Below are 20147 nucleotides of genomic sequence, written 5' to 3' on the forward strand. Positions count from 1 at the left end.
TTAAATTGCATTGTTTATTGTGAAAATGACAGTTGCAGTTTGGGAGTTAACCACAGGGGGCGCTGTAGGAGTTAGGGTTCACCTAGTGTGTGTTTACAACTGTAGGGGGGTGTGGCTGTAAGACTGACGTCATCGATCGAGTCTCCCTATAAAAGGGATTACTCGATCGATGCAGCCGCCACAGTGAAGCACGGGGAAGCCGTGTTTATATACGGCTCTCCCCGTTCTTCAGCTCCGGGGAGCGATCGCGACGGAGCGGCTATAAACGAATAGCCGCGCCGTTGTCCCAGATCACTCCCTGAGGCAAGCCGCCCGCCGCACGCAGCAGAGGGGGTCCCGATCGGACCCCCGACCCGCGGAAAGGCGGGGACGTATATATACGCCCATCTGCCTGTCCGTGCCATTTTGCGGACGTAAATAGTCGTGCGGCGGGCGTTAAGTGGTTAAATCGCCTGCAAAATTGTAGGAATTGCTGGATTGCTGGATCATTAAGGGCATTACCTTGGGCAGCAGCAAGAAATTACCCTTGCACCCAGGGTTGCCACCTTTTCTTCAGGCCAAACCTGAACACCTTTGGGTGCCCCAAAGACGAGGAGAGTAGTAATGCATAACGTGCCGCAGTGAACAGTGGATTGGCCAAATTGCTCTTGCTGACATCATCACCCTCCCCCCAAGTGATGCTGAATCCACCCTCAGACAGCCGCCCGCAGCTCCTGGACAGCAACAGATCTGTGTGTGAATATCTTGGTTACTTGGGGAGCCACAGCCCGGTCGAATAATGTGTCTGAGTTTTAGTCTGCCTGAAACCCGGACACGCTTAAAAACCTGGACTGGGTGAATCCCAGACAAGTGACAACGCTACTTGCACCCCCTACATACATTGCCTTATTGTTTAGTTTACTCCGACAGGCTTTCTCCATGTGACTGGTCCTGGATTGTACAAGTCTTGAATTGTACATGAGGACAAGTGTATGGGGCAGTCAAAAGAAGGATGTCGTTTGTACATATATCTTCTAAAATAAGTGTGGGCATTCTGGCTGGAGCTTTTGTCCTGTCATCGCACTGCTCAGGATTCTATCATGCTGATATCGGCCATGTCTTCTAATTAACTACATGCTGGCCGCTCATAGTAAATATCCTGCAAGCGGGCAGCAGCAACAGGCACAGTCATGTATATGTGTGTGCTTGCCCTCCTGTCAGGTTTTGGGCATGCATGTGTACGCCCCCTGCCGACTGAATTTGGCAACAGATTTCAGCCAATGATTTTGGCTGAAACCTGCTAAACTATGTTCCAATCACACACATAGTTCTGTATTTGCACATTGTGAACCCCTTGACACAGGTAACCCCTTGATTTCCCCTAGATGTTATTTCCTTACCAACCAGTGTCATTAGTACAGTCCAAGATAGCAAGGATAACTTGCCACAAATTTGTGGAAGTGTTGAATTGTAAGTCTGTTAACTTACTGCACAATTTTACTGGCAAGTTGTACATTTGCAGAGCACTTGAAGCACAAGTTCTAGTTGAAACGTTTTCAATTTGTAGCAAATTTGTGTGGCAAGAGCAAAGTTGCAGTGCTAAGTCTACAGCAAGAGCTCTGCAAGTCTACAGCATGAAAACTCAGCCACAGTGACCCCTATGGTGGGATGACTATTGCACAACATAACTGAACCAGAACTTACAGTCTGCACGTCTGTTTGCAAAGACAGTTGATCTGGAGCAGGGGTCTCCAAACTTTTTACTTCGAGGGCCACATTCTATATTTTACACATATTCGCGGGCCGGAAACATAATTTATAAATAAATCCACAGTAGAAGAAGAATAGAATAGAATTTGACTTACTGCTGACAGCAAGATTGAATGGTGCTCCTCTATTCTTTGCTGGCACCTAAACGCTGGAGCATCATGCAGCGGGGCTAAACTTCCAGCGTGCATGAGGCTTTACATCCGTGTCACCATCATCTGTGTCACCATCAGTCTCTCCATTCATCTGTGTCACCATCATCTGTGTCCCCATCCATCTGTGTCCCCATCAGTCTCTCCATTCATCTGTGTCCTCATCTGTGTCCCCATTCATCTGTGTCCCCATCAGTCTCCCCATCCAACTGTGTCACCATCATCTGTGTCCCCATCAGTCTCCCCATTCATCTGTGTCCCCATCAGTCTCCCCACCCAACTGTGTCACCATCATCTGTGTCCCCATCAGTGTCCCCATCTGTGTCCCCATTCATCTGTGTCCCCATCAGTCTCCCCATCCAACTGTGTCACCATCATCTGTGTCCCCATCAGTGTCCCCATCTGTGTCCCCATTCATCTGTGTCCCCATCAGTCTCCCCATCCAACTGTGTCACCATCATCTGTGTTCCCATCAGTCTCCCCATTCATCTGTGTCCCCATCAGTCTCCCCATCCAACTGTGTCACCATCATCTGTGTCCCCATCAGTCTCCCCATTCATCTGTGTCCCCATCAGTCTCCCCATTCATCTGTGTCCCCATCAGTCTCCCCATCCAACTGTGTCACCATCATCTGTGTCCCCATCAGTCTCCCCATTCATCTGTGTCCCCATCAGTCTCCCCATCCATCAGTCTCCCCATTCATCTGTGTCCCCATCAGTCTCCCATTCATCTGTGTCCCCATCAGTCTCCCCATTCATCTGTGTCCCCATCATTTTCCCCATCCATCTGTGTCCCCATCCATCAGTTTCCCCATCCATCTGTGTCCCCATCCATCAGTTTCCCCATCCATCTGTGTCCCCATTCATCTGTGTCCCCATCCACCTGTGTCCCCATCAGTTTCCCCATCCACCTGTGTCCCCATTCATCTGTGTCCCCATTCATCTGTGTCCCCATCCACCTGTGTCCCCATCAGTTTCCCCATCCACCTGTGTCCCCATTCATCTGTGTCCCCATCAGTCTTTCCATTCATCTGTGTCCCCATACATCTGTGTCCCCATCAGTCTTCCCATTCATCTGTGTCCCCATTCATCTGTGTCCCCATCCACCTGTGTCCCCATCAGTTTCCCCATTCATCTGTGTCCCCATCAGTCTTCCCATTCATCTGTGTCCCCATCAGTCTTCCCATTCATCTGTGTCCCCATTTATCTGTGTCCCCATTTATCTGTGTCCCCATTCATCTGTGTCCCCATTCATATGTGTCCCCATCAGTCTTCCCATTCATCTGTGTCCCCATTCATCTGTGTCCCCATTCATCTGTGTCCCCATCAGTCTCCGCATTCATCTGTGTCCCCATCATCTGTGTCCCCATTCATCTGTGTCCCCATTCATCTGTGTCCCCATCAGTCTTCCCATTCATCTGTGTCCCCATTCATCTGTGTCCCCATCCACCTGTGTCCCCATCAGTTTCCCCATTCATCTGTGTCCCCATCAGTCTTCCCATTCATCTGTGTCCCCATCAGTCTTCCCATTCATCTGTGTCCCCATTCATCTGTGTCCCCATTCATCTGTGTCCCCATTCATCTGTGTCCCCATCAGTCTCCGCATTCATCTGTGTCCCCATCATCTGTGTCCCCATCATCTGTGTCCCCATCATCTGTGTCCCCATCATCTGTGTCCCCATCAGTCTTCCCATTCATCTGTGTCCCCATTCATCTGTGTCCCCATCCACCTGTGTCCCCATCAGTTTCCCCATTCATCTGTGTCCCCATCAGTCTTCCCATTCATCTGTGTCCCCATCAGTCTTCCCATTCATCTGTGTCCCCATTCATCTGTGTCCCCATTCATCTGTGTCCCCATTCATCTGTGTCCCCATCAGTCTCCGCATTCATCTGTGTCCCCATCATCTGTGTCCCCATCATCTGTGTCCCCATCATCTGTGTCCCCATCATCTGTGTCCCCATCATCTGTGTCCCCATTCATCTGTGTCCCCATCATCTGTGTCCCCATTCATCTGTGTCCCCATTCATCTGTGTCCCCATCCATCTGTGTCCCCATCATCTGTGTCCCCATTCATCTGTGTCCCCATCAGTCTCCGCATTCATCTGTTTCCCCATCAGTATCCCCAAAAATTGGTGTCCCCATTAGAGCCCCCCCATCATTTATCCGAGTCTCCCTGCACATTTGTGTCCCCATCACAGCCCACCCCCGCCTGCATATTTGTGTCACCATTAGAGCCATCAGCCCCCCTCCTCACATGTTTGTGTCCCCATAAGAGCCACCAGCACCCCCACATTTGTGTCCCCATCAAACCCCACAGATATTTGTGTCCCCATCAGAGTCATCACCCCCCCCCCCACATTTATGTCCCCATCTGAGTCATCACCCCCCCCCCCATATTTATGTCCCATCAGTCATCAGCCCCCCCCCCCCCATTTATGTCCCCATCAGTCATCAGCCCCCCCCCCACATGTATGTCCCCATCAGAGTCATCACCCCCCCCCCACATTTGTGTCCCCATCAGTCATCAGCCCCCCAACATTTGTGCCCCCATCAGTCTACAACCCCCCCTCCACGTGTGTCCCCAGCAGAGTCATCAGTCCCCCAAAATTTGTGTCCCCATCAGAGTCATCAGCCCCCCAACATTTGTGCCCCCATCTGAGTCATCAGCCCCCCAACATTTGTGCCCCCATCAGTCTACAACCCCCCCTCCACGTGTGTCCCCAGCAGAGTCATCAGTCCCCCAAAATTTGTGTCCCCATCAGTATGAAAAACCCCCTCCACGTGTGTCCCCATCAGAGTCATCAGCCCCCAGATGTTTGTGCCCCATCAGCGCCATTCAACCCACCCCCACACAAGTGTATCAGCCCCCCTCCTTGCATGTGTCCAGCGCGTCTCCACTCTCCATCACTGGCTGTGCACTGCAGACCTGCTGCATCTCCCGACTCCCGCCCCGCTGGTATTACACACTCGTTACTGGTTAACAGCGAGGCGGGAGGCGGGAGCAGGGAGGCGGCAACAGGTCTGCCCTAAACACCTCATTGGCTGCTGGGATGCCGTGGTCCCAGCCAGCAGCCAACACACACAGTGAGACGCCGGGAGGGATTGCGGGACCTGCGCTGCATATTGCCTGGGGCGAATATGCAGCGCAGGTTCCACAACTAACAGGGGAACTAAGGATTCACGCTGCGGGCCGGAATAAATGGCCTGGCGGGCCGGATGTGGCCCGCGGGCCGTAGTTTGGAGACCCCTGATCTGGAGTCATGCAATATGGCAAGTCTAGCAATAGCTTGGCAAATCATTTTTAAAACTTGCAGCACCATTGCTTGCCATCTCGAGTGCAGTATTAAGGGTTGTGCCAGTGGAATCGAACTTCCTCTTAAAATCTGCAATGTTCATTAACCACTTAAAGACCGCCTACCACAGATATACTGCGGCAGGGCGGCTCTATTGCGCGAAACAACTTACCCGTTCCTCATTTTGTGCAATAGACAGCGGGGGGGGGGGGGGGGGGGGGGGGGCGTGCATATTTTTAGCACTGATCACTGTAACAATGTCACTGGTTCACAAAAAAAGTGTCAGGTGTCCAATTTGTCTGCCGCAATATCACTGATCGCAACCATTACTAGTAAAAATATAAAAAAATTATCAAAATGGCATAAAAATAACCCAAAGTTTGAAGACACTATAACTTTTGTGCACACCAATCAATATACGCTTATTGGAATTCCTTTTTACCAAAAATATGTAGCAGAATACATATTGGCCTTCATTTTTTTATTGGATATGTTTTATAGCAGAAAGTAAAAAATATTGCATTTTAGAAGAAAATTTTTTTTTTTTTTGGGGTTTATAGTGCAAAAAAAAAAAAAAACGCAGAGGTGGTCAAATACCACCAAATTAAAGCTCTATTTGTGGGGGGAAAAATTGCACCAATTTTGGTACAGCGTTTCACGGCCGTGCAATTGTCAGTTAAGGAGTTAAGGGGGGGGGGGGAAACTTCTGGGGCTGAAGTGGTTAAAATAATATCTGGTAATCCTACCATGAAAGTCCCTTTTTTAATGCACTTTCTGTTATAGGATGAAAACCATCTGTCCCTGTCTGCCATTTGTTCTCCTGTGTCATCACCCTTTTAATGCGCGGCCCCAAGGGAGAAGACAAGAGGCTGTGCCAATGCCCTTTTACTTGGACATGGTCCATTTTTGTCACCACCAGGAGAACTGTACTTAGAATTGGGGTGTAAAAGTTACTGGCGTGTATGCATGTACACAAAAGGCAGCTGCAAAGAGGCTGCAGGAGATCAGCAGGATTGGGAAGCAAAGATGAAAGAGGGGTGAACAGCTGCATTTTTTTTAAGGCATTGTTTATATTATAACCCATTGCTTAAAGGGTCACTAAAGGATTTTTTTTTTTTTCATGTCCTCATTGTTCGTTTTTGCTTTGATGTTGCTGTAATTCCTCTCTGTTCTGGACACTTCCTGGTTGTCTGTTTCCTGATCACGACAGTACTGGGAGATTTCTCACTGTGGTGACTAATCAAGGAGGTGTGATTTAAACCCCTCAGCACCAATCCAGTTTCGTTTTGCAAAACCTTCACTGCCCTCTATTGGCTCTCTGGCTCTGTACATCAGAGAACCAGGAAACAACAGCAAAAACGAAACTAAACTGCAGGCACATTATATGATTGGTTTTTATCTATTTTTATCATTTTTAAAAGGAATCAGTTAACTATTATGTCTCTATACCCTGTAAACAGTCATTTCAGCAAAACATTTTTTTTCCCTTTAGTGACCCTTTAAGCAAATAAAAAAGTTATTCAGTTGTGATTTACATCTACTTTAATTATACAGCAACATACACATTAACAAGCAGGGCTTTTTTCTCAGACGATATGTGCAGGAACTCCCCCTTTCCAAGTCACCCCTTTTCTCTGCCCCTACCCACCTCCCACTACCGCCCCTTTTAGACAATATAGAACCAAGTACCATTTTGTGGTGCTAAGTAATTTGTATGGAATTTGGTAATGATATCCAGAAAAAACAGTAAAATAGATACCCTGCAGCCAGCAACAATAGATCCCCCTTAACAATAGGCATGTGCAAAAGGGAAAAATTTGTTTTGTTTCGTTTTAATTCGTTATTTAATTAATTTCGTTAAGTTAGATTCGTTACATGTGTTAAATTCGTTTTCGGAATTCGTTCGTTTTCGACCGAATTTAGAAAAATCCGGTCGGATTCGAAAATAATTAGACCGGATTCGATAATATTTCAATTGGATTCGAAAACAAATTCTATTTGAATCGAATTAGAAAACAATTTGATTCGAAATCAAATTCGAATGAAAATTGAAAGCAAATTTGAATCAAAATCTAAAAAATATAAATCGATTTCTAAAAAAGAATACAATAAAATAGAATATCAAATAATAAAACAATAGAATGAAAATCAAAGAATAGTAAAGAACAGAATGGAATTTAATAGAATGTAATCAAATACAATAGAATATGACCTGGCTTCTTGTATCTATCTTCTATCTATCTATCTATCTATCTTCCATTTTCTGAAATTCATATAGAATGAACTCAAATTCAAATAGAAAAATATTAGAAGAGTAGAATAATAAAAAACATATATGTATATATATATATATTTTTTCTACCCTATTCTAATTCGAAATTCATATAGAATGAACTCAAATTGGAATAGAAAAATATTAGAAGAGTAGAATAATAATAATAATAATAAATATATATATATATATATATATATATATATATATATATATATATATATATATATATATATATATATATATATATATATATATATAAATAAATATATTTTATTCTACTCTATTCTAATATTTTTCTATTCGAATTTGAGTTCATTCTATATGAATTTCGAATTTCAGAAAATGGAAGATAGATAGATAGAAGATAGATACAAGAAGCCAGGTCATATTCTATTGTATTTGATTACATTCTATTAATTCTTTAATTTTCATTCTATTGTTTTATTATTTTATATTCTATTCTATTTTATTGTATTCCTTTTTAGAAATCGATTTATATTTTTTCGATTTTGATTCAAATTTGCTTTCAATTTTCATTCGAATTTGTTTTCGAATCTAATTGTTTTCGAATTCGATTAGAATAGAATTTGTTTTCGAATTCGAGTCGAATAGAATTTGTTTTCGAATTCGATCGAATTTCTTCCGCAGGTTTTCGATTCGAAAACGTTCGTTCGGGATTCGGAAATTCGTTAATATTACAATTCGGGAATTCGTATGCATCCGAATGTCCGAATAATAAAAAATTTGTCCGAATTTCGATTCGGAACGAAACGAAATGCACATGCCTACTTAACAACAATGGACCACCCACAACAAAATTTACCCCCCAGCAACAATATACTCCCGGCAGCATCAACAGATCTCCACATAACCAGAATTAAGTGACTTTCTGGCTGCCATCAACAATAGACCCCTCTCCCAACAGTAGATCTCTTTCAGCAACAACTGACCCCCCCAGCGACATAAGACCCGCCCCCCCCTAGCAACAATAGGTCCCCCACCAGCAAAAATAGACTTCCCCAGCAACAATAGACCCCCCCCCCAACGTAAAAAAATAGATCCAAGCAGTGAACATCAACCGACTACAGCACACCCCAGCACCCCTTGCCATTACATACAGTCAGTCCAGGAGGTTCCGGAACTGCGTTCCCACTGAAAAAAAGCCCTGTCAACAAGACAGTCCTATGCCTTCAGGTGACACTAAATTATGTCCTTATTCTTCAAAAATAGTCATTACACCTACACTGCTTAATTGATCTATTTTCATGAAATCAGTTCCTACTGTGTTTTTCTGCCTCTTATAATATCCTTTGTGAGCTCCCAAACCCATACCTCCCAACATTTTGAGATGCGAACGAGGGACACCTATTAGAAAAAGTATCTAGGCATAGGACACGCCCCCTGCCATGCCCCCTTAAAGGAGATTTATATAAAAAATATATATTAAACCCACAAGTGGTTTTTTTTTTTTTTTTTACAATTTTACTACTATTCCTTTAGACTTTTTTCTAAAATTTACAAATGCAGCATTTTAGAAATTGGATGAAAGGTTTAGCACCTGGGAAACATTTTTTGAAAGATAAATTGTGCTTTTTATATACGATTATATAGACCAAAATCAGAGACAAAGGAGGAGGAAAGAGGGACAGAAGGACTTTGTTCCAAATCAGGGACAGTCCCTTAATATCAGGGACAGTTAGGAGCTATGCAAACCTCTCTTTTTCTGTTTAATTGAAACGAGCAGTGCATGTTAAGGCCCATTCACACGATCGGATTTTCCAACAACAATTGTGTGATGGCAGGGTTTTTGTCAGATAATCCAACCGTTTTTATAATCCGTCAGACAATTGTTGTCGGAATTTCTGACAACAAATGTAGGAAAGCATGCTCTCAAATTTTCTGTCAACAAATGTGTCCCGTCAGATTATCCGATTGTGTGTACACAAGTTTGTCGGACTAAAATCCAAAGTACAAACACGCATGCCTAGAACCAATGCTAACCATAAAAGAACATTAGCTGAAGTTGCCCAAAGGGTGGCGCTAAAAAGCAATAAAAACACGTCGTTTGGTGTATGTTGGCTGAAAAGGTTCTCCTGTCTGTATGCAGAACAAGTTCACGGCCAATGCCCTTCGCACAAAATTCCACGGATTTGTCTGATGGAAATCTGATTGTGTGTACGAGGCTTTAGTTGTGCAATGCTCTATGCACACTACAAATCCCCTAGTAGTCCATAGTACGTCTCAGGAGTGGGAACGAGAGCCTGGGAGGCTATGGGACCATGCAAATTGAACGTAGCCACCTTCTAACAGAAAGTTGGCTCACAAGAGCCGAATAAAAGGAATTTCAAGATTTGAAGGAGCAATAGAAGGTACTTTTCTGACATAGGAATACATACATGAATCAAATGTATATTTTTTTTAACTAGAGTTTAGTGTCACTTAACACCTACCTAAGATGCCAGCCATAAGGGTTAAAGGGATAAGACACGGCAATAAAAAGCAATGACACATCACAAAGGTCTCTTACCTGTCTCGGCATCAAATATCCAATTTTGACTGCATTATGTTGGGTGGGATCCTACAAGTCCCAGCGTGGATGTCAACGATCAAAGCTGTCAGTTTTTTCATCACAAACTAAACCATATGCTGTTTTGTGTTCATCTTATTAAGTATAATATCCAGGCGGATGAAGTATACTGACAATGTCAATAATTAACTACTTTTTCAGTGTCATCTTACATGATCAGAGATAATTATATCCACACTGACCTCATCAGATAAAAAGGAGAGGCAGAAAAATGTCAGACGCTGTTTTCTTACCTATTGAGCCGGCTGAGCCAAGTCACTTAGTACAACAAGTATTTTACTGGACACTTTATTTCAGGCTCCTGGAACCTAGTCCCTCCCAAGGAGGGTGTCAGGTGTGGAACAAAGACATTATCCTTCGTCCCTCCCAAGGAGTGTGCCAGGTGTTTTACTGAGTAGAACAAATACATTATCCTTTCACTTAAAACAGTCAATCAGGACAAGCCAATGACAGATATACAATTGTAGAAAAGGAACATTTTCTTGGTCAGCAGGAATTCTTCAATTTTTATTTGTAGACGGTTATTTCTAAATTCCTCTTAAATCTGAGCTTTGGGCAGACATAAAAGACAAAGGCCCAGATTCAGGTAGGGGCGCGGATACGGCGGCGCAGCGTATCGTTTTTACGATACGCCTCCGTAAATTACTGGAGCTACGCTGCATTCACGAAGCATTTGCTCCGTAATTTGCGGCGGCGTATCGTAAAAGGGGCCGGCGTAAGCGCGCGTAATTTAAATGATCCGGTAGGGGGCGTGTATCATTTAAATTAGGCGCGTTCCCGCGCCGAACGTACTGCGCATGCTCCGTCGGGAAAATTTCCAGACGTGCGTTGCGGTAAATGACGTCGTAAGGACGTCATTGGCTTCGACGTGAACGTAAATGGCGTCCAGCGCCATTCACGAACGAGTTACGCAAACGACGCAAAATTTGAAAATCGCGACACGGGAACGACGTCCATACTTACCATTGGCTGCGCCTCCTAATAGCAGGAGCAGCCTTACGACGTACGCAAACGGCGTAAAAAACGAGCGCCGGCTGCGCGTACGTTTGTGAATCGGCATAAGTATGCAATTTGCATACTCTACGCTGACAACTACGGGTGCGCCACCTAGCGGCCAGCGTCAGAATGCCCCCTAAGATACGACGGCATAAGAGACTTATTCCAGTCATATCTTAGGCTACAGTCAGCGTATCTAGCTTTCTGAATACAGAAAGTAGATACGCTGGCGCTACTTAGCAATTACGATGCGTATCTAAGGATACGCAGGAGTAATTGCTCTCTGAATCTACCCCAAAGGGCTAGATTCAGGTACGAGATACGACTGCGTATCTCCAGATACGCCGTCGTATCTCTGAGTTGCTGCGTCGTATCTATGCGCCTGATTCTTAGAATCAGTTACGCATAGATTTGACTAAGATCCGACCGTAAATCTCTTACGTCATCGTATCTTAGTTGCAATTTTACGCTGGCCGCTAGGTGGCGCTTCCGTCGATTTACGCAAGGAATATGCTAATTAGGTAGATACGCCGATTCACAAACGTACTTACGCCCGGCGCATTTTTTTACGTTGTTTACGTTAGGCTTTTTCCGGCGTAAGGTTACTCCTGCTATATGAGGCGTACGCAATGTTAAGTATGGACGTCGTTCCAGCGTCGAAATTTGAAATTTTTACGTCGTTTGCGTAAGTCATTCACGAATAGGGCTGTACGTAAGTTACGTTTACGTCTAAAGCATTGACGATTTGCGGTGGAATTTCGAGCATGCGCACTGGAATTCTTTCACGAACGGCGCATTCGCCGTTCGTAAAAAACGTCAAATACGTAGGGTCACACTAAATTTAGATAAAACACGCCCACATCATCCAAATTTGAATTAGGCGGGCTTACGCCGGAGCACATACGTAACGCCGCCGTAACTTAGAGCGCAAGTTCTTTCTGAATACGGAACTTGCACCCTAATTTATGGCGGCGTAATGTATCGGAGATACAATAATGTTTGGGCTAGATTCAGATAGCCCTGCGTAATGTTGTGCGGGTGTAACGTATCGGCGATACGTTACACCCGCACAACATTACGCAGGGCTATCTGAATCTAGCCCAAACATTATTGCAGCGTCAAAAAATAAACATGCATTCATTCAAGGGAGATGTTGAAAACCACTTGGCAAAAAGTTAAAATATTTAATTTATTCAAAAGCATAATTAGCACGCAATAAAAAGTAAAATACACAGAAGGGAGTTTAACAAGACACATGGCCACTCATTAAAATTAGAAGAAAAGAGGTTTAACCTTGAACTACGTAGAGGGTTCTTTACTGTAAGAGTGGCAAGGACGTGGAATTCCCTTCCACAGGCGGTGGTCTCAGCGGGGGGGGCATCAATGGTTTCAAGAAACTGTTAGATGAGCAACTGAAGACCACAACATACAGGGATATACAATGTAATACTGACATATAATCACACACATAAGTTGGACTTGATGGACTTGTGTCTTTTTTCAACCTCACCTACTACATAACTATGTAACACTTGCCTGGTCGCAATCCAATTTTAGAATGTGCATGTGCAGTTCAGTTTGGATTATGGAACACCAGTGCCAGTGTGCTGGGATGACTGCATTACCATGCATGCCTCGCTGGCCAATCAAAATATATGAGGACCGGGGACCCATGAGAACCCAGGGAGAAGATGGTGGTGCTCGTGAGTGACCTCATGGGCATCAGACCATTGAAGCATACGTGTGTATTTGTGCTTTTAGCTCTGCTGTAAGCTAGATTCTGTACATAAGAAGAAAAGTCACCATCGTCAAGGTCCCACATTTACTCTTATCAAAAAGAAACAATAAAATAAACAATGAATCTTTCTCCACTGTACAGATTCATCTGATGAATTGTACATGTAGTCCTTTAAAAAGGTAAGTGCTCATTAGAATTCTAATATATCAGTACCACTACCTTCAACATGGGAAAAAGCTGTATAAAGTGTAGGACTGCATAGATTGATATACAAAACCCATAGATAACCCATGTATATCCCATATACTTGAAGGGGACATCTCAATGTATATTAATGTACAGGTATGGTCAGCTCACCCCTAAATATTTAATGGGCAGGTTGTAAACAGAACAGGAGGAGCAAAAATTGACACGTTTACAGAATAAAATATGGTCCATTCCCAAGACTTTAGATGTAGGTTTTTCATTTTTTTATTTATTTTTTAAGCGGAGGTTCACCCAAAAGTGAACCCTCCCCCCCTCCGGTGTCACATTTGACACCTTTCAGGGGGGAGGGGGTGAAGATACCTGTATAAAACAGGTATTTGCACCACTTCCTGGTATAGACTCCGGCGGGAGTCCGGCCCCTCCGCGTCACTCCTAGGGTGACCACGTGTCCCGGATTGCCCAGGACAGTCCCGCATTTTGCAGGTCTGTCCCGGGCACCTTCATTACAGGACAATACAGTGTCCCGGAATGAAAATGACACAGCCACCCCCCGGGCCAATCTCATGCCCCCAAAAAAGGCCACCAGATCACCGCTTTACTCACTGACAGTACTTGCCCTGGCCGGGAATGCCTGGAGGAGCACAATCCCTGCCCCCTGCTTGGGATTGGAGAAATAATAAATCCCGCCTCTTGTGTCCAATCACTGTGCTGTCATTCGTTACAGCACAAGCTGATTTTTGGGAATGGGGGTGTCCCTGAATGGTAGTTTGGAAATGTGGTCACCCTAGTCACTCCCCGTTGTGTTCTGGGAAACACTCGGCTCCCAGAACACAACGGGGACCAGTGGAACGGCGCAGCGCGACTCGCGCATGTGCAGTAGGGAACCGGGCAGTGAAGCCGCAGCGCTTCACTTCCCTATTCCCTCACCGATTCCCTACCGCTCGGCTTCGGCTGCCGACAACGCAGGCGACCTGGGCAGGTAAGTGTCCATGTTTTAAAAGCCAGCAGTGGCTGGCTTTTAATTTTTTTTGCAGGTGAACTCCCGCTTTAAATAGATACTGTTTTTTACACAGTTGTGTGCAAGGGCCCATAGAGAACAATACACCTGCGTTCAGATCTGTAAACAAATGTGCATGAGCTCTTACTAGTACCCTAAGCAAAAATTAGCATTCAACCTTTGAACCCCTGGTGGAGCCCAACTGCGGGGGTAATTTTTAATTTTTCTGGAGTTTAGCTTTAAAACTTCCCTATTCCAACGAAAACAGAAAAAAATAATCTTGGTTTTGGATATACTTTTATGATGAAGTCTAGGTATGGTATATTTTTACATTGGTCCATCTTTGACTATTGTAACTATATATATATATATATACATATATGTATATATATACCGTATTTATCGGCATATAACACGCAAAGGCGTATAACATGCACCCTAACTTTAAGAGGGCAGTATCAGGAAAAAAAACTGCCACAGTCCCCTGCGTATAACACGCAGGCACAGTTTACCCTCTATTTTCAGGGTAAAAAAGTGAGTGTTATATGCCAATAAATACAATATATATATATATATATACACCATACCTGGATGACGCCTCTGAAAACTGGAAATCACTGATGTAGACACTGCTACTCCAGAAATCTTTACTTACTTCTGGGTCGGCCTGATGCATTTTGAATACGTGAGATCAGTCACTTGTGCCATTCAGAGAATGCTTTGCATTTTCACTGCCCTTATGCCCTTTACTGCATCTTATGTCATCCTATCAGAGAATGCTTTTCATTAATTCAGAATACAAAGCATTCTCTAAATGGTGCCCATGTGACCCGAGCAGCTGACCTCCTGTATACGCAATGCATCAGGCTGGCCACTCATCACTAATCCTTGAAGCAAGTAGAGATTACTGGAGTAGCGTCTACTTCAGAGATTTCCAGTGGCATTACCCAGGTATGATATTTACAGTAGAGCTGGACCAATGTTACTATGTAAATATATACCATGCCTAAAAAAAAATTAAATTGTGAGTTATTAAAGTTACCCTGTCCCTATAATAAAATTTACTTAGGCAAGCCATAACCTTAAAAAATTTAGTTTTTATCTACCTCTTTCGCTTCCTGTCTTGTCAAACACTGCTCTATTCATGAGAAATTATTGCTTGAAGTCCGCTGGGAAACCAACACTTTTGGGAGTGACTCAGAGGCTCTTGAATAAAAGTCTTCCATTGGTTACATGGGTACACACTATACACTGACGCGTTTCGGCTAAGGAGCCTTCATCAAAGCATACATGTTTGATTTAAAAACTGATATTTATAGCAAAGTAAGCACTCCAAATGGGAAGGGTGCATCCTCATCAGAAGCAATCAAAACAATTAAAAACACATGGAGAAAAGAAAAGAAAGAAGCACAGCAGACATAAGGACATATTATGAACAAATAAAACATGTTCAAAGTGGTACAATAGATGTATCAAAACAATGCGATTATGTTAAGAAAAAGATTTATCATCCTATCATTCAAAACATACGGTTTTCTAGTATTGAGGGTATGGGTCACTTAACGCTTAAGCAAAATAAGATGAGTGACACCTCCTTGTTTTTTTTAACCTGTTCAGCACCAGAAAAGGAAAAAGTATCAAGATTACCAGTGCGGCTTTGGTGGGATTCCACAGGTCTTGAGCAATATATTGCAGAGTATATGGTGCCCAAGAGGTCTGAGGATTAGGAAATCTCCCTCCACAGTTTTCCGCACAGAATGGAATGACATCCTTTCTAAATGTTCGTTTGATTTAATGCACTTGATTTCATCATATGAAGAGAAACTCCTTGTAGATGTCAACCAGAACATAGTCTCTTTGAAGGAGAGTGTTTTGCAATATCGTTCGCTCTCTATATACGATGATCTTAATACCGATCTTCAGCTTCCGTGACCATGTCCCTCTAGTGACGAAACGTTGGGAGGAACGACATTCTGACGTCACCGCGTCGTGCGCCAGACCCGGAAGATACAGGCTGCTGAATCGAAGAGCCGGCCAGCTCGATTGTGTTTTTTATATGCCCATTTCTCACTTCTTCGATGTAAGTGTGCATTTTGATGTTACCTATTAAAATTAAGGGTTTTATGCTATGCCAGTCCCTTCTTTTTTCTATGTGGTGCATCCTGAATTGCTACGTTGTATGAGACATCTTCTATGCCATATTGAGACTACACTGAGGGATATATCCTACCATTAGAGATCCTAGACTGGGACATTGGCCATATGCGCATATTGATCTCCTATAATTTAGAGATCACATCCATCCGGTAAGCGGCAGTGTTATTGTTTGGTGGAGGCACTATCCTGTCAGCACTTTTTCGTTCAACACTGGGATGTTTAAGTGTATATGGACACTCTGCATAATTATCTTTTATATGCATTCACATTTTGTTTGCCTTTAACGTTATTGTTAATGGTATTCTCAAGGTCTTTTTTTTTGTACACGGACTGCCATTTATCCACTTGTCACTTTTTAGGTTTTTACCTTTTTTTTAGGAATTAACCCCTTCCTGTCACCTTATTGAGGTCTCACAGACATATTTATAGATAATTTGTTTCACTCATTTGGTGTTTCACAATTTCAGTTGGTATTTATCTAGTACTTTATTGCTACTAGTGTCATAATTTAGCTTACAATAGTGCAGCTTTTTCTTTGACCTCTAGACAGATAAGGGGGGTACTGTAGTGATCTTAGAAACTGCTAGTTACAAAAAGGAAGCACTCAGGCAGCTGGAAGATTACACTACATATCGCCCCCTCAGTTCTGATCCTACAGCAACCATTCAACAAAAATTGTCACAATTATTAGATGAAGTTATGGATATGGGTGTTCTAGATCAAAAAAACTGTAGATTATCTCATGGTCACACATCCCATTATTCTGTTTTTTCACCATCTCCCCAATGTACACAAGCAAGACAATCCAGTGAAAGGTCGTCCAATAGTTGCTGGTATAGGATCGCTATTGGAGAAATTAGAAGAATGGGTTGATCAATTTTTCCAAACGCTTGTTGTTCGTTTACTTGGGTTTTTAAAGGATAATGAACATTTGTTAGCCCACATGCAGGAAATTTTTTGGTCTACAGAATGTATCTGGATCGCTATAGATGTCAGATCTTTGTATTCCTGCATTCCTCATTCTCTAGCACTGTCAGCCATAAAACACCATCTTTCATGTTACAGTGTTTATAGTCCTAATGTGCGTGAGTTCATTTGTAGAGCAGTAGGATTCCTCCTGACACACACCTTTTTTATGTTTGATGATCGATACTACATTCAAAGTCAAGGTGTATCCATGGGGGCAAAATTTACCCTCTCTTTGGCTAATCTCTACATGGGCTGGTGGGAAGAATCTATTTTATTTGCCCATGGTAATCCATTTAAAACCAATATAGCCTAGTATGTGCGTTTTATTGATGACCTGATTGTAGTACAGGCATACCCCACATTTAGGTAATGGGGTTTATTTACTAAAGCTGGAAAGCACTAAATCAGACCAACTTCTGCATAAAAACCAATGAGCTTCCAAGTTTAATTACCAAAACTTAATTGAACGAGCTGGGGTTGGAAGCTCATTGGTTTCTATGCAGAGCCTGATTTTGCACTTCCCAGCTTTAGTAAATAAATCCCATTGTGTACTTAAAAGTGGGGTATGCCTGTATGGCATGGATCAGGTGATGCCATAGGTTATTTTATTAAATATCTTAATACAAACTCTCTAAATTTGGAGTCCACCTGTGTACACCACCCGACTCAAATAGACTATTTGGATTTGACCTTGATGGGGCATTTAGCAACACAGTGACTTCCAAAACTTTTATGCCAAGTACACACTTTTTCCGTTGGAATTTTCGACGAACTTAGATAGAGAGCAGGTTCTCTATTTTTCCGTTGGAAATTCCGTTTTGCCCGGTCAAAAGTCTGACCGTGTGTATTTGGCTGATAGCTGTTGCCCCAGTCATACCATTAAGTATTTGCCCACTGGTGAATTCATCAAGGCCAGGAGGTACTACTCTACAGACAAGGATTTTTTGCAAGAATGTACAGCGACACAAAAGTGACTCAAAGAAAGGGGCTACAATACATGAACAATAGATAGAAGCAAAAATATAGCATTTTGCAGAGATCGTTTGGAGATGATTCAGAATAGTAGTGCAAATAAACATAAACAGTGCAGTGATTTCAATACAAATAAAGTTATTTTTGCCACTACATTTTCTTTAGAATACAACAAAATTGTCGCGATTCTTAAAGAACATCTTCCCATCCTGTGTTTGGGGACCTGGGTCCTGCCCCAGGGGACATGGATCAATGCAAAAAAAAGTTTAAAAGATGGCCGTTTTTTTGGGAGCAGTGATTTTTCCCGTGTTTAGAAAAGTCCCTGCACAAAATGAAATATCTAAAGGAAAAACGTCATTTAAAACTGCCTGCGGCTATAATAAATTGTCGGGGTCCTGGCAATACAGATAAAAATCATTGAAAAAAACGGCATGGGTTCTCTCAGTCCATTATCAGGCCCTTTGGGTCTGGTATGAATATTAAGGGGAACCCCGAACCAAAATTAAAAAAGAAAAAGCGTGGGGTTCCCCCCAAATTCCATACCAGGCCCTTCAGGTCTGGTATGGATATTAAGGGGAACCCTGCACCATTTTTATTAAATGGTGTAGGGGTCCCCCTTAATATCTATACCAGAACCTTCAGGTCTGGTATGGATTTTAAGGGGAACCCCGTGCCAAAATAAAAAAAAAATGCTGTGGAGTCCCCCCCAAAAATCCATACCAGACCTTGTCCGAGCATGCAACCTGGCAGGCTACAGGAAAAGAGGGGGGCCGAGAGAGTGCCCCCCCTCCTGAACCGTACCAGGCCACATGCCCTCAACATGGGGAGGATGTCCCCATGTTGATGGGGACAAGGGCCTCATCCCCACAACTCTTGCCCGGTGGTTGTGGGGGTCTGCGGGCGGGGGGTTTATCAAAATCTTTAACAAAGAGGACCCCAGATCCCAGTCTCCCCTATGTGAATTGGTAACGGGGTACATTGTACCCCTACCATTTCACAAAAAAGTGTCAAAAATTTTAAAAACCACAGTACAGTACACAGCTTAGGACAAGTCCTTCATTAAAAAGAAAAAAAGCCTGACAGCTCTTATATAGCTGAGGGCGGGGCTACCCGTCAGTGTGCGGGTGACCCCCACCCCCTCTGACGCAACAGTGGCAGAGCTCAGCTCTTACTAATATAAAGCCCTGTACACATGGGGTGATTTGGGGTGTGCCCAAGCTCACCCGGTACACCCTGTGCCCACGCCTTTGATCAATGTAGAAAAATAAATAAATGGAATAAAAAATGAAATAATTTTTGTAAGACAAATTACTCAAAGTCTTGTTTGTCCTGCAAATAATGATACATGTTTTGTTTTGTTATACTCAACATACCCCACATGCCTCTGTACTCTCCTATCACCAGTATAACCCCCCTCCTGATGCACAGAACATACTGTAGGAAGGGGGCAGTACACTGGAAAGGGGTCTAAAATGCGTAGCTGGGATACAGAGAAGTATATTTGAAAAATGTTCCACAGCTGGTTTGCTAAGATATTTGGTGAATAGCCCTCTGAAGCTATAGCTTGGATCTGACTCTCACAGTGATACTGACAGTAATAGGTATCCTCTACAAGAGCAGGCGATCGGCTTTAAGATAAAAGTGGTTTCTGCAGCAGATTCACAGCAAGATCACTTATATCGGTGGCAGGAGAGCCGCCCCCTCCCACCACGCTCTGGTGCCGTCCACCACTTACCGGAGCCGCCGGCAGCGGCGGAGATGATCGGGTCCGCTCTGCTCTGTGGCATGGAGCTGGGAGTGAGGGGAAGATGGTTCCCACTCAGCTCCACAGCATTGCAGGGCAGAATCTATGTCAAAATGTCACCTCCGCCCATAGCTCTTAAAGGGACATTTAAAAAATAAATAATTTTAAAAGACATTTAAAAAAATAAATACAATTTATTGCATTTTAGTGTAAATATGAGATCTGAGGTCTTTTTGACCCCAGATCTAATTTTTAAGAGGTCCTGTCTTTTTTTTCTATTGCATGGGATGTTTACATTCCTTGTAATAGGAATA

The 20147-nt window shown here is 43.3% G+C and overlaps 1 protein-coding gene across 3 annotated transcripts in view; it reads right to left on the reverse strand.

Annotated features, from left to right (window-relative positions):
- LOC120913456 (3-galactosyl-N-acetylglucosaminide 4-alpha-L-fucosyltransferase FUT3-like) overlaps window positions 1-20147 on the reverse strand; it is a 50454-nt gene that overhangs the window by 19475 nt on the left and 10832 nt on the right. Inside the window, exon 1 of one of the 3 annotated variants that reach the window (XM_040323389.1) lies at window positions 10287-10314. The exons of 1 other annotated variant lie outside the window; for it this stretch is intronic. The gene's annotated coding sequence lies outside the window, so the exon portion shown is untranslated. Of the gene's footprint in view, window positions 1-9993; window positions 10249-10286; window positions 10315-20147 lie in introns of those variants that run through there. One more of the 3 variants, XM_040323388.1, reaches the window with a different exon arrangement.

Source organism: Rana temporaria, chromosome 9 (assembly GCF_905171775.1).
Source record: "Rana temporaria chromosome 9, aRanTem1.1, whole genome shotgun sequence".
Lineage (NCBI taxonomy): Eukaryota > Metazoa > Chordata > Amphibia > Anura > Ranidae > Rana > Rana temporaria.